Genomic DNA, 12,441 nt, shown 5'->3' with positions numbered 1-12,441 from the left:
ACAACTGCAGTAGGACCTCCTTGCTCCTAAACTCAAATCCTCTCGCAATGAAGGCCAACATGCCATTAGCTTTCTTCACTGTCTGCTGAACCTGCAAGCTTACTTTCAGTGACTGTTGTACAAGCACACCCAGGTCTTAACAACAGCCACATAAACTCAATAACTAAATCAGCCTACTATAACCCGAAAAACATTGCAAGAGTTAGAGGTTTCATGTCCAAACAAGACTTTGAAAAGCTCATCCACGCATTTATTTTGATTCGGCTTGATTATTGTAATGGTCTTCTGACAGGCCTATCTAAAGGGGCTATTCGCAAGTTGCAGCTCGTCCAAAACGCCACTGCTAGAGTCTTAACAAAAGCTAAAAAAATTGAACACATAACACCAATTCTCAGATCTCTACACTGGCTACCAGTCTGTCAGAGAATCGAATTCAAAGTACTCCTAATTGTCTACAAATCACTAAATGGTCTTGGACCAAAATACATATCAGACCTCTCACCTTACAATCCAGCAAGACCCCTACGGTCAGCTGGGACCAGTCTATTAAACACTCCAAGACACGGTGAAGCAGCTTTTAGTCCCTCTGCTTCGTGCATCTGGAATAAACTCCCCGAAGAACTCAAACAGGCCCAAACTCTATCTATATTCAAAACTCGGCTTAAAACCATGTTCTGCAGTGTATATGACTAGCACTTTGATTCTTGTTACGCTATATATCTTACTTTTGGTCTATTCTTAATACTTTTTATATTTGATTACTTTTTATCTAATTCTATTACTCTATCGTTCGCTCGTGTGTTAGACGACGTTAGCTCGCTATTGGCTTCTGTCGTCGTCCAACATGTGGACAGAATTGGTCCCCCGTCGCGTCACAGAGTGCATCGTGTCGTCTTTTCCGGGGGTTCACCACGAGGAGGCTTCTGTCATGATCCCCCATTACTCTATTAATCTCACTCATAACTATTAATTATTTATTTTATTACTCTTATTATTTGTATTTTCCTACCTTTTCTCCTTGTTCTGTATTTTTGTGCTCTGTGTAAAGCACTTTGAATTGCCATTGCTGTATGAAATGTGCTATATAAATAAACTTGCCTTGCCTTGCCTTGCTGCACCTCTCCTTTTCCTAATCTGACACCATTCAGATAATAATCTGCCTTCCTATTCTTGCCACCAAAGTGGATAACCTCACATTTATCCACATTATACTGCATCTGCCATGAATTTGCCCACTCACCCAACCTATCCAAGTCACCCTGCAGCCTCATAGCATCCTCCTCGCAGCTCACACTGCCACCCAGCTTCGTGTCATCCGCAAACTTGGGGATGTCACATTTAATTCCCTCGTCTAAATCGTTAATATATATTGTAAATAACTGGGATCCCAGCACCGAGCCTTGCGGCACCCCATTAATCACTCCCTGCCATTCTGAAAAGGACCTGTTAATTCCAACTCTTTGCTTCCTGTCTGCCAACCAGTTCTCTATCCATGCCAATACCCTACCCCCAATACCACGTGCTCTAATTTTTAACACTAATCTATTGTGTGGGACCTTGTCAAAGGCTTTTTGAAAAATAATTCCAGATACACCACATCCACTGGCTCTCCCTTGTCCATTCTACTTCTTACATCATCAAAAAATTCCAGAAGATTCGTCAAGCATGATTTCCCCTTCATAAATCCATGCTGACTTTGACCGATCCTTTCACTGCTTTCCAAATGTGCTGCTATAACATCTTTAATAATCGACTCAAGCATCTTCCCCACTACCGATGTAAGGCTGGTCTATAATTCCCTGTTTTCTCTCTCCCTCCTAACTTAAAAAGTGGAGTTACATTGGCTATCCTCCAGTCCACAGGAACTGATCCAGAGTGGAGAAAACATTGGAAAATGATCACCAATGCATCCACGATTTCTAGGGCCACCTCCTTGAGTACTCTGGGATGCAGACCATCAGGCTCTGGGGATTTATCTGCCTTCAGTTCCAACAGTTCTAACACCCTGACTAATGTGAATTCCCTTCAGTTCATCCCTCCAACTAGATCCTCGGTCCCCTAGTATTTCTGGGAGATTGTTTGTGTCTTCCTTATTAAAGACAGAACCTCAGTAATCGTTTAACTGTTCTGCCATTTCCCTGTTTCCCATTATAAATTCACCTGTTTCTGATTGTAAGGGACCTACATTTGTCTTCACTAATCGTTTCCTTTTTTCACATCTAAAGAAGCTTTTAGAGTTTATGTTCCCCGCAAGCTTTCTTTCATGCTCTTTCCCCCCCTCTTAATTAACCCCTTTGTCCTCCTCTGTTGAGTTCTAAATCTCTCCCAGTCCTCTGGTTTGCTGCTTCCTCTGGCCAATTTATACGCCTCTCCCTTGGATTTAACAATATCCTTGATTTCCCTCGTTAGCCACAGTTGATCCGCCTTCCCCGTTTTATTTTTTTGCCAGACAGGGATGAACAATTTTTGGAGTTCATCCATGCGGTCTTTAAATCTTTGCCATTGCACCTCCACCGTCAATCCTTTCAGTATGATTTGCCAGTTTATCCTAGCCAATTCCCATCTCATTCCTTCAAAGTCTCCTTTCTTCAAGTTCAGGACCCTAGTCTCTGAATTAACCCTGCACTCTCCATCCTAATGCAGAATTCCACCATATTATGGTCACTGTTGCGCAAGGGGCTAACTAATCCTTCCTCATTACACAATACCCAGTCTAGGATGGCCTGCCCTCTAGTCGGTTCTTCTACATATTGGTTTAAAAAACCATCCCGTATACATTCCTGGAAATCCTCCTCCTCAGCGCTGCTACCAATTTGGTTTGCCCAATCCATATGTAGATTAAAGTCACCCATGATAACTGCTTTACCTTTGCTACATGCATCTCTAATTTCCTGCTTAGTGCTATCCCCAACCTCCCTACTGCTGTTTGGTGGTCTGTATACTACTCTAACAAGCGTTTTCTGCCCTTGTCTATTTCGCAGTTCTACCCATCCCGATTCTACAGCATCCAAGCCAATGTCTCTCCTTGCTATTGCATTAATCTCCACTTTAACCAGCAATGCTATCCCGCCTCCTCTTTCTGTCTGTCTATCCTTCCTGAATATCGAATACCCTTGCATGTTTAGCTCCCAGCCTTGATCACCCTGGAGCCATATCTCCTTAATTCCAACTATATCATATTCCTTAACTACTAACTGCACATTCAATTCATCCGCTTTATTGCGAATGCTCCTCGCATTAAGGCACAAAACTTTCAGGTTTGTTTTTTCATCTACCTTCTACATTTTGTTTCTGTCCTCCTCTTAAGGCCCTCTGTCTCCGTGCATTGATTCCCATCGCCCTGCCCTGTTAGTTTAAACATGACGCTTCCTACACTCTCCTTCCCGTTAACTGCACGGATACTCTTCCACGTTGTTGACTCCCCCAGACCACTATTTAGTTTAAACCCACCCGTGTAGCACTAGCAAACCTGCCTGCCAGAATGTCGGTCCCCCTCCAATTTAGGTGCAACCCGTTCCTTTTGTACGTCACCCCTGCCCCAGAAGAGATTCCAGTGATCTAGAAATCTAAATCCCTGCCCCCCTGCACCAACTCCTCAGCCACACATTCAGATCCCCTATTTCCCTGTTCCTACCCTCTCTAGCACGAGGTACTGGTAGCAATCCAGAGATAACCACCCTCAAAGTCCTTTTTTTCAGCCTCCTACCTGAACTTCGGGTCAGTTCGTCAGACTGATTGCAAGGCGGAAAAAAACAGGAGATCCTGTAGGCCTTCTTCCCCTCCCCCCACCCCCCCCCAACACTCCCCACTTTCCCCCGACAGCCTTCCCCTGAACTCTTGCTAACTTTCACTGATTTTCCCCCCTCTTTCCACCCCCCCGCCCCCCAAAAGTCCATAATTAGCTTCACAGTTCACAACTATGTATCCCTTTTGGTGTCACACCTGCTGTTATATCTAGCTTTTGTCCGACAATCTGCCTATCAGGGAATCTCCTCACCTGAGGTCCTCTGTTGCCATGTGTGATTTGTCCGGCCCCGTGGTCACTTTCAATCTTGTTTCCGCTCCTCCCTGCAATCAGTCTGAAGAAGGGTCCTGACCTAAAATGTCACATATTCATTTTCTGCAGAGATGTTGCCTGCCCACTCTAGCACCTTATGTCCAACAGATGTTGCCTGCCCACTCTAGCACCTTATGTCCAACAAATGTTGCCTGCCCACTCTAGCACCTTATGTCCATCACTGGCAGAGCTGCTTTTTTGACAGTGCCAGAGACCCTGGTTCGGCCCTGACCTCAGGTGCTGTGTGGGTGGAGTTTGCATGTTCTTGGATAACATGGAATGGATGATCAATGGTCGGCGTGGCCTCGGTGGGCTGAAGAGCATTTTACCCTGCTGTATCTCTCAAATCAATCGATCAAAAGCTCAGCAGACCGGGCAGCATCTGTGGAGAGAATGGACTGACCATCACGCAACCCTGCTGCTCCTCCTATTAACCATCTATACTTCATACTGCCTCGATAAACAGACAATATAACAAGAAAACAATGTGTTTAATTGTCTTATGCACCACAAATTCTTACTTGTTGCAGCTTTACACTCTGCACTCCAGAGAATAGCTTGCCTTATCTTTCCCTATAGATCAGGCCCTCGAGTCCTGGCAACATCCTTGTAAAACCTCTCTGCACTCTGTCCAGCTTAATGACATCCTTCCAATGAGATCCCTCTGCTCTACAACACTCACCAGGGATTCCTCATTTGGACTTTAATTTTGATGTTGGCATCAAAGCACGATTTGCCCAGTCTAGCCGGCTCTTGCGGGATCATATTATCTGGTCAACGCATCAGTATGGATCAATAGGGAATGGGTAGTTCAGTGCCTTTGAAACATTGGGCATATTGAACAATTTTGAATTTTGAATTTTTGAACCTGAGGGCATATTGAACAATATGGATTTGTTTACAATTTAAACGCAGATCGTTATTATTACAGGTCTTTGCAATGCTGCCAAATATCTGTCAAGCTATTTGGCAATTCTAATGAATAAAAACATACTGATAATAAACGTAAGCACTAGATGTACGACTAGAAACAGAGACAACCTTTCATTAACATCCATAGTATTTTGTTTTTAATTCAATGGATATTTGGAATAGGTAACAACAGGTCATCTGGTCATAAGCGATAGGAGTAGAATTAGGCCATCCGGCCCATCAAGCCTACTCCGCCATTCAATCATGGCCGATCTTTCTCTCCCTCTTAACCCCATTCTCCTTCCTTCTCCCCATAACCCCTGACACCTGTACTAATCAAACATGATCATTTAACAGTCATTCTTATTTTGTAAGTGTTTTCTACACATTTACAGCTTTAATCAAAGGAATAATAGGAATTGTGTGTTTAGTTTCATTCCCAGATTTGATCACTGGTTTGACTCTTGTCTCCTGATAATAAGTTGGGGATTCATATATACTGATGTGAATGGAGCAGACGAGGTGAACTGAGGTGAACAGTTCCCTGCTTGAGTCAGAGATGTTGCCTTTTGGATGAGACTTTAAACATATGTCTCATTTGCCCATTCAATGTGAGATATTGCTTTTTCTGGTGTTGCTAACATTTTTCTAAACCATCTTAAAAATCCTAATTGTTGTTTGTGAGACCTTCCTGTGTGCCTTCCATATGCAGCAACTACAGGTAGGCTCCAAAATTATTTACTTTGTTGGAAAGTCACCTGGGGTGCCTTAATTCATGAAAGGAGATATAGTAAAGGTGAAAATCTTCTGCCGATGATTCTCAATCCAGTTTCTTCCCCTTGCAGAGCGAAACTTCAACACGATTTAGTAGACTTGATGGGCCAAATGGCCTAATTCTGCTCCTATGACTTATGAACTACAGCCATGATCCAACCATGGGCCAAAGAGCTGAATTACAATGGCAATGTGAGAGTGATTGCCTTATTTTGAGGGAATTTTTGATTGAATATGGCATAAAAAAACTGAAGTAAATGGATATCAAGGATTCTGTATCTGGAAGTCAATCATCTCAGCCCAGGACAACACCGTAGAAGTTCCACAGGGCAATATCCCAGGACCAGCCATCTTCAATTACTTCATCAATGAAGACCCTTTGATGATAGGAGAGCATTGGCCCTTGATTACACAATGTTGAGTTCCATTCTCATTTCCCCAGCAAATGAAATAGTCCTTGGCTACATAAGTTCATAAGGTAAGGAAATATTCATGAGGTAACATTCAGGTAAGGGATGAACAAGTGGCAAATGTGCCCGAAATGTGCAGACAACACCCTTTTCCGGTAAAACTCTCACCATCTACCCTTGATGATTAATAGCATTAACATCACAAATCACCCATCATTAAACATTCTGTGGATTCCTATTGACCAGAAACTTAACTAGATCACTATTAAAAAAATAGTGCGGTTGCAAGAGCAGGTCAGAGGTTGAGATTGGCGAGGCGACATGCCAAATCCTTTCCACCATCTAGAAGGCCAGGGCATGATGGGATAATCTCCACTTGCCAGGTAATTCGAGTTTCACTGCACCTTAATTGGTACACGTGACAATAAACAGACCGAAAGGGCCTGTTTCCACGTTGTACCTCTAAACTAAACCACTCACCTCAGCTACTCTAAACAGCTGCCAAATCCTTGACCTCGACACCAAGAAGGCCAAGGGCAGCAGACACATGACTTTGATGATCCTCTCCAAGTTTCACGCATTCCTGAAATAGAATATGTATCCTTCATCGTCACGAGGTCCAAACTATGGGAAATACTTTCATCTGAAGGACTGCGGTGGTTCATGAAGTCAGCACAACCCGACCTCCTCAATGGAAACTAGGTGCAGGCAATAAACGCTGTCTTGCCAGCAATGCACAGATCCTGGAAAGTGATCCTGGAAAGTGAATAAACAACAACAAAAGTTAAAATGTTCTCTTTGACTTGATGTAACGTCTTTGACGTTTGACGTCACATGTGGTGTACGTAAACAGACATAATCTAGAATGGCCTTAAGACCAGGTTTCTGAGTGTGTCCAAGACCTTGAATTTCGCTTTAAGTGCCATGCTAGGGTTTCTGGAGTTGCAGATGAGAATTAGGATGACCTTGTGGATGATAAAAATTGTTCATATAGGCATTCCTGCTGCAGCAGAAGTGTGGCTTTCTGTAAAATCAGGGTGGAGTAGGTGTGCTACTTCTGTTGCAGATGGCCTGTTCCTGTTTTTCGCTAATTTCTCTTGTGATGTACATGGAATCACCTCTCTCATTTTCAGCATTTCTGCTTGCATTTCTGCCCACTAGACTTTGAGGGGGAACCCAGTGACATTATTGGTGCTATGATGACTGCAAATCCAGTTTGGGTCATTGTATTTGTGAATTGTCTTGCAGAGAGTGATGCAGCACTTGGCTTAAGAATGCAGGACAAATGAGTCAGGCCACGTATAATATTGCCGAGGATCTTAGAACATTAGTGCACACTGGTTCTTCTATAAGCAAGTCCTATTGATCATTGTTTGGACACCAATGGCTGAAACTCCTCACTGGAGACAAAATATTGGTCACAGTGCTATAGTGAGTATAGGAGCAAAGAGGTCCTTCTACAGTTGTACCGGGCCCTGGTGAGACCGCACCTGGAGTAATGTGTGCAATTTTGGTCTCCAAATTTGAGGAAGGATATTCTTGCTATGGAGGGCGTGCAGCGTAGGTTCACTAGGTTAATTCCCGGAATGGCGGGACTGTCGTATGTTGAAAGGCTGGAGCGATTGGGCTTGTATACACTGGAATTTAGAAGGATGAGGGGGGATCTTATTGAAACATATAAGATAATTAGGGGATTGGACACATTAGAGGCAGGAAACATGTTCCCAATGTTGGGGGAGTCCAGAACAAGGGGCCACAGTTTAAGAATAAGGGGTAGGCCATTTAGAACGGAGATGAGGAAGAACTTTTTCAGTCAGAGAGTGGTGAAGGTGTGGAATTCTCTGCCTCAGAAGACAGTGGAGGCCAGTTCGTTGGATGCTTTCAAGAGAGAGCTGGATAGAGCTCTTAAGGATAGCGGAGTGAGGGGGTATGGGGAGAAGGCAGGAACGGGGGTACTGATTGAGAGTGATCAGCCATGATCGCATTGAATGGCGGTGCTGGCTCGAAGGGCTGAATGGTATACTCCTGCACCTATTGTCTATTGTCTATTGTCTATTGCTGATGTTATCTTTGATAAACTGGATTCCAGAAAAGCGCCACTTAGCTTTAGTTTTAGAGATGCAGCCCACACAACGACCAGCAAACCCCGTACATTAACGCTATCCTACACACACTAAGGACAATTTACATTACATTAAACGACAAACCTGTACATCTTTGGAGTGTGGGAGAAAATCAAAGATCGCGGAGAAAACCCGCGCGATAGGGAGAGAACGTACAAACTCCGTACGGACAGCACCCGTAGTCGGGTTTGAACCTGAGTCTCCAGCTGTGCAAGCACTGTAAGGCAGCAACTCTACCGCTGCGCCACCGTGCACATGAGGGACAATTTGCAAGAACTAATTTGCCTACAAACCTGTACATCTTTGGAGTGTGGGAGGAAATCGGAGCTTCCCACAAGAAATCTCACACGATCACAGGGAGAATGTAAAGCTCCGTACAGACAGCACCCCTAGTCAGGATTGAACCCGGTTCTCTGGCGCTATAAGGTAGCAACTCTGCTAATGTACCACCCACGAACTTGGCTACAAGAAAATCTCTCACCAAGAATCCTACAACTGCCAACAACTCCTGGAAATGTGCACAGATTGCTAATGCAAGAAATAGTTTGCTTTCCGCCACTACCTTGGTTTCATTTGATGGGAGAAATGAAATGAGATGAGAAAAGAAAAACACTAAATTGCAACAAGGTCAATGTTCAACAGAGAGTTGTCAACTGAGGATGGAAGTATTTGGACATCAAATTTACTGACAGACACAGATTAAAGGGGATTTGGACCACAATGAGGTTATTGCCTTACGGCTGAAACTCAGGCCTGCATTCTGCTTCATTATAATTCTCTTAGTCAGTGCTTTTAATGTCCTATTTTTTATGTTTTTTGCCCTCATCCACCCCTCTCTCTTTCCTCTCAAACTGCTGCCAGTCCATCTAACATTGCCAGCTACAGAGGTGTGAGCTTAGATTGCAGCTCTTTTCCATCGAACGTTCCTCATGTTTTTTTTACCCCTGACCTTTCATTCCAGCTCAATTTAAGTGTCAGAAGTGTTTAATTGTCATAAGTGACCAGCCAGAACAATAAACATTCTTACTTGCAGCAGCATAACAAGTCTGTGAACACAGTACTCAATAGGTACCACAAAAACAAATCTATAAATAAGATTCAGTCTGAAGAAGGGTCTCGACCAGGGATGCTGCCTGACCTGCTGAGTTACTCCAGCATTTTGTGATGCCTTCGATTTGTACCAGCATCTGCAGTTATTTTCCTATATAAATAAGATTCAATACCTAAGAAAAACAATATTAGTGCAAAACCAAACAAAAGCCCAAAGTCCCTAATGCAAGCAGGACAGTTTGCAATTCAAAGTTTTGTCGGTGTTTGTAGTGTTCAATAGTCTGATCATTGTTAGGAAGAAGTTGTTCCTGAACCTGGAGGTCACGGTTTTTTGGACTCCTATGCCTTCTTCCTGGTGGCAGGAGTAACATGAGAGCGTGGCCAGGGTGGTGTGGATTGATGATACTGGTTGATCTTAATCTGTTGTGAATCTTTTTCAAAGCATCAATGCTCCAGTCAAGCCTTGCACACAGGTGCAATATTAACGTAAGTTGACAGATTACCATTAAAGAATTAGCTCAAGAGGTTGTGCCTGTGAAATTATTAATAATCAATTGACATTTTCAAAGCTCAACTGTTCTTAAATTTTGAAACAAGGAACTGTAGTTGCTGGTTTATGCAAATTGGCACAAAGTGCTGGAGTAACTCAACAGGTTGAGCAGAATCTGTGGAGAACATGTCACCTATTCATGTTCTCCAGAGATGTTGCCAAACCTGCTGAGTCCCTCCAGCACTTTGTGTCCTATAATTACATGTATACTACATTTTTTTAATTGAGTAAAATCTGTTTAAATTCAGATATTGATTTGGGGAATTCCCGGGTTAAAACTTTTGGAAATCAAATTAGGATTCAGTGTTCTTTTTTCGTGTCCATCTACTATGTTTCAAATGTTACATCACTATCATCGTCCGTCCTGAAAAGGACACAAGCTTCCAGCGACAATCAGTGGGAGCCATCACTTGTACAATAGATGTTAGTGGTAGCAAAATTAGCTCAGGACATTTCCAGTTTCCAGCCCCGCGACATGGACGCTTCTACTATGGGGCCAGGATTCACAGTAGCTGAAAGGCACTGTACCAACATACATAAAAATGATGATATTCATACATGATAGAAACAAAGTTTACTTTCATAAATCAAGTTGCAAGCAAGAAAGAATTCAATTAATACTCAGTTTCTTGCCTTGGTTTAGATGAACCATTATCAGTATTGCTAAAAAGTGGTGTAGGAAGGAGCTGGTTTAAATCGAAGATAGACACAAAATGCTGGAGTAACTCAGGTTTCAGGAGACCCTTCTTCAGACTGAAGAAGGGTCTCGACCTGAAACGCCACCCATTCCTTTTCTCCAGAGATGCTGCCTGTCTCGCTGAGTTACTCCAGTATTTTGTGTGGCACTTTCAGTGTTGCAGTGGTAATTGTGTAGGTGCCGGAGCTGTCACTGGTGCCAGAGCGGCCGCTGTTAAATTCCCCGCTAATTAAAATTCCCCGCTGTTTATTTGGGCATTTTCTTTACAGAGGTGCCAGAGCGGCGCTCCAGTGAACTCTGGCAGTGCTGCTCCCCTGGGCATTTTGCTCATTACCCTAAAGACATTAAAGGCACTGATTCCTGTGGATAAGTAAAAGTCCAATTTCTAGGTCTTCTAGTACTGCGGGATGTCCGTCTGGGAATGGTGCCGGCTGGCCTATTCCAGACCTCAGGAATACGTGCTGAGGAACGCAGTAAAGCTCGGTGGGGGAAGACTACAGTCAAGGGTCCTTCCACTGCTGGACATTGAAAGGCAGAGTCCACTGGGCACACTCCTCAAAGAAGAGAAGGGGTAGCACACCAGGGGACACACGAGTGGCAAGGGGGTTTTGTTTAGTGGGAACACTACTGAGTATGACACTATTGAACGTGTCAACATTGAAAATGCCTGAAAAGGTTTTGCACCGTTTTTGTTTTATATTTTTTTTGAATTCTGAATAAAGTTTATTTTTGAAATTAAAAAAAAGATTAATCTCCCACATGGCCATAAAGAAGGGAAGCAATTGTACATTGATGGCTGACTGTCTAACATGGGTGGAAGTAGCAATCCCATTTTAATTGAATCCCAACATTAAATTTACAAGAACATTCACTTGATTATTTTCCAGCTGACCATATTTCATAACCACAGGTATTTATTTCACAAAATGCTGGATCTTCGGTTTCCTCCCACACTCCAAAGACGTACAGGTATGTAGGTTAATTGACTGGATAAATGTAAAAATTGTCCCTAGTGTGTGTACGGTAGTGTTAATGTGCGGGGATCGCTGGGCGGCGCGGACTCGGTGGGCCGAAGGGCCTGTTTCCGCGCTGTTTCTCTAAATCTAAAAGAAAAATCTAACTCAGCAGGTCAGGCAGCATCTCAGGAGAGAAGGAATGGGTGACGTTTTGGGTTGATCTTCAGTCTGAAGAAGGGTCTCGACCCGAAACGTCACCCATTCCTTCTCTCCCGAGATGCTGCCTGACCTGCTGAGTTACTCCAGCATTTTGTGAAATAAATACCTTCGATTTGTACCAGCATCTGCAGTTATTTTCTTATATTTCATAACCACGTGCACATATTTAAAACATTAACCAAACAAAATGCAAAGTCTAATCCAACTAAGAATGAAAAGGAACAGGAATGTTCAATAAACATTTTTAATCAATGGGATTATGGATAGTGTTAATGTAAATGTCATTGAAATAGCTTGGGGGAAAATAGCTTTAAGAGACAGCACCTTATGTTACTGGGTGGGGAAAAGTATCATGCTTTGAATAGCTAAGGCCGATCTATAAAAAAGGACAGACGTGATTGAAGAGTTTCTTTTTCTACTTCCAAGAAGTCACCATAATTTTAAAATGAAAAAGATATCTTTATAATTTATATAACAGGTGGTTGGAAACTATCATCTTACATTAAACATAAGTGTTGCTTCTTCACACGGTCTATTTTTAATCACACTTGATTAATTTCCAGCTTACCATATTTCAAATGACCACATGCACTATCTTACCTTGCAATGATAAAACAGAATATTGTTTGTGCAAGGCCTCCCTGATTATAAATAAGAAATATACGACTCCGAAGACGTAATTACTGCATTCAA

Source organism: Rhinoraja longicauda, chromosome 29, assembly GCF_053455715.1.
Source record: "Rhinoraja longicauda isolate Sanriku21f chromosome 29, sRhiLon1.1, whole genome shotgun sequence".
Lineage (NCBI taxonomy): Eukaryota > Metazoa > Chordata > Chondrichthyes > Rajiformes > Arhynchobatidae > Rhinoraja > Rhinoraja longicauda.
This window is presented reverse-complemented; position numbering follows the sequence as displayed.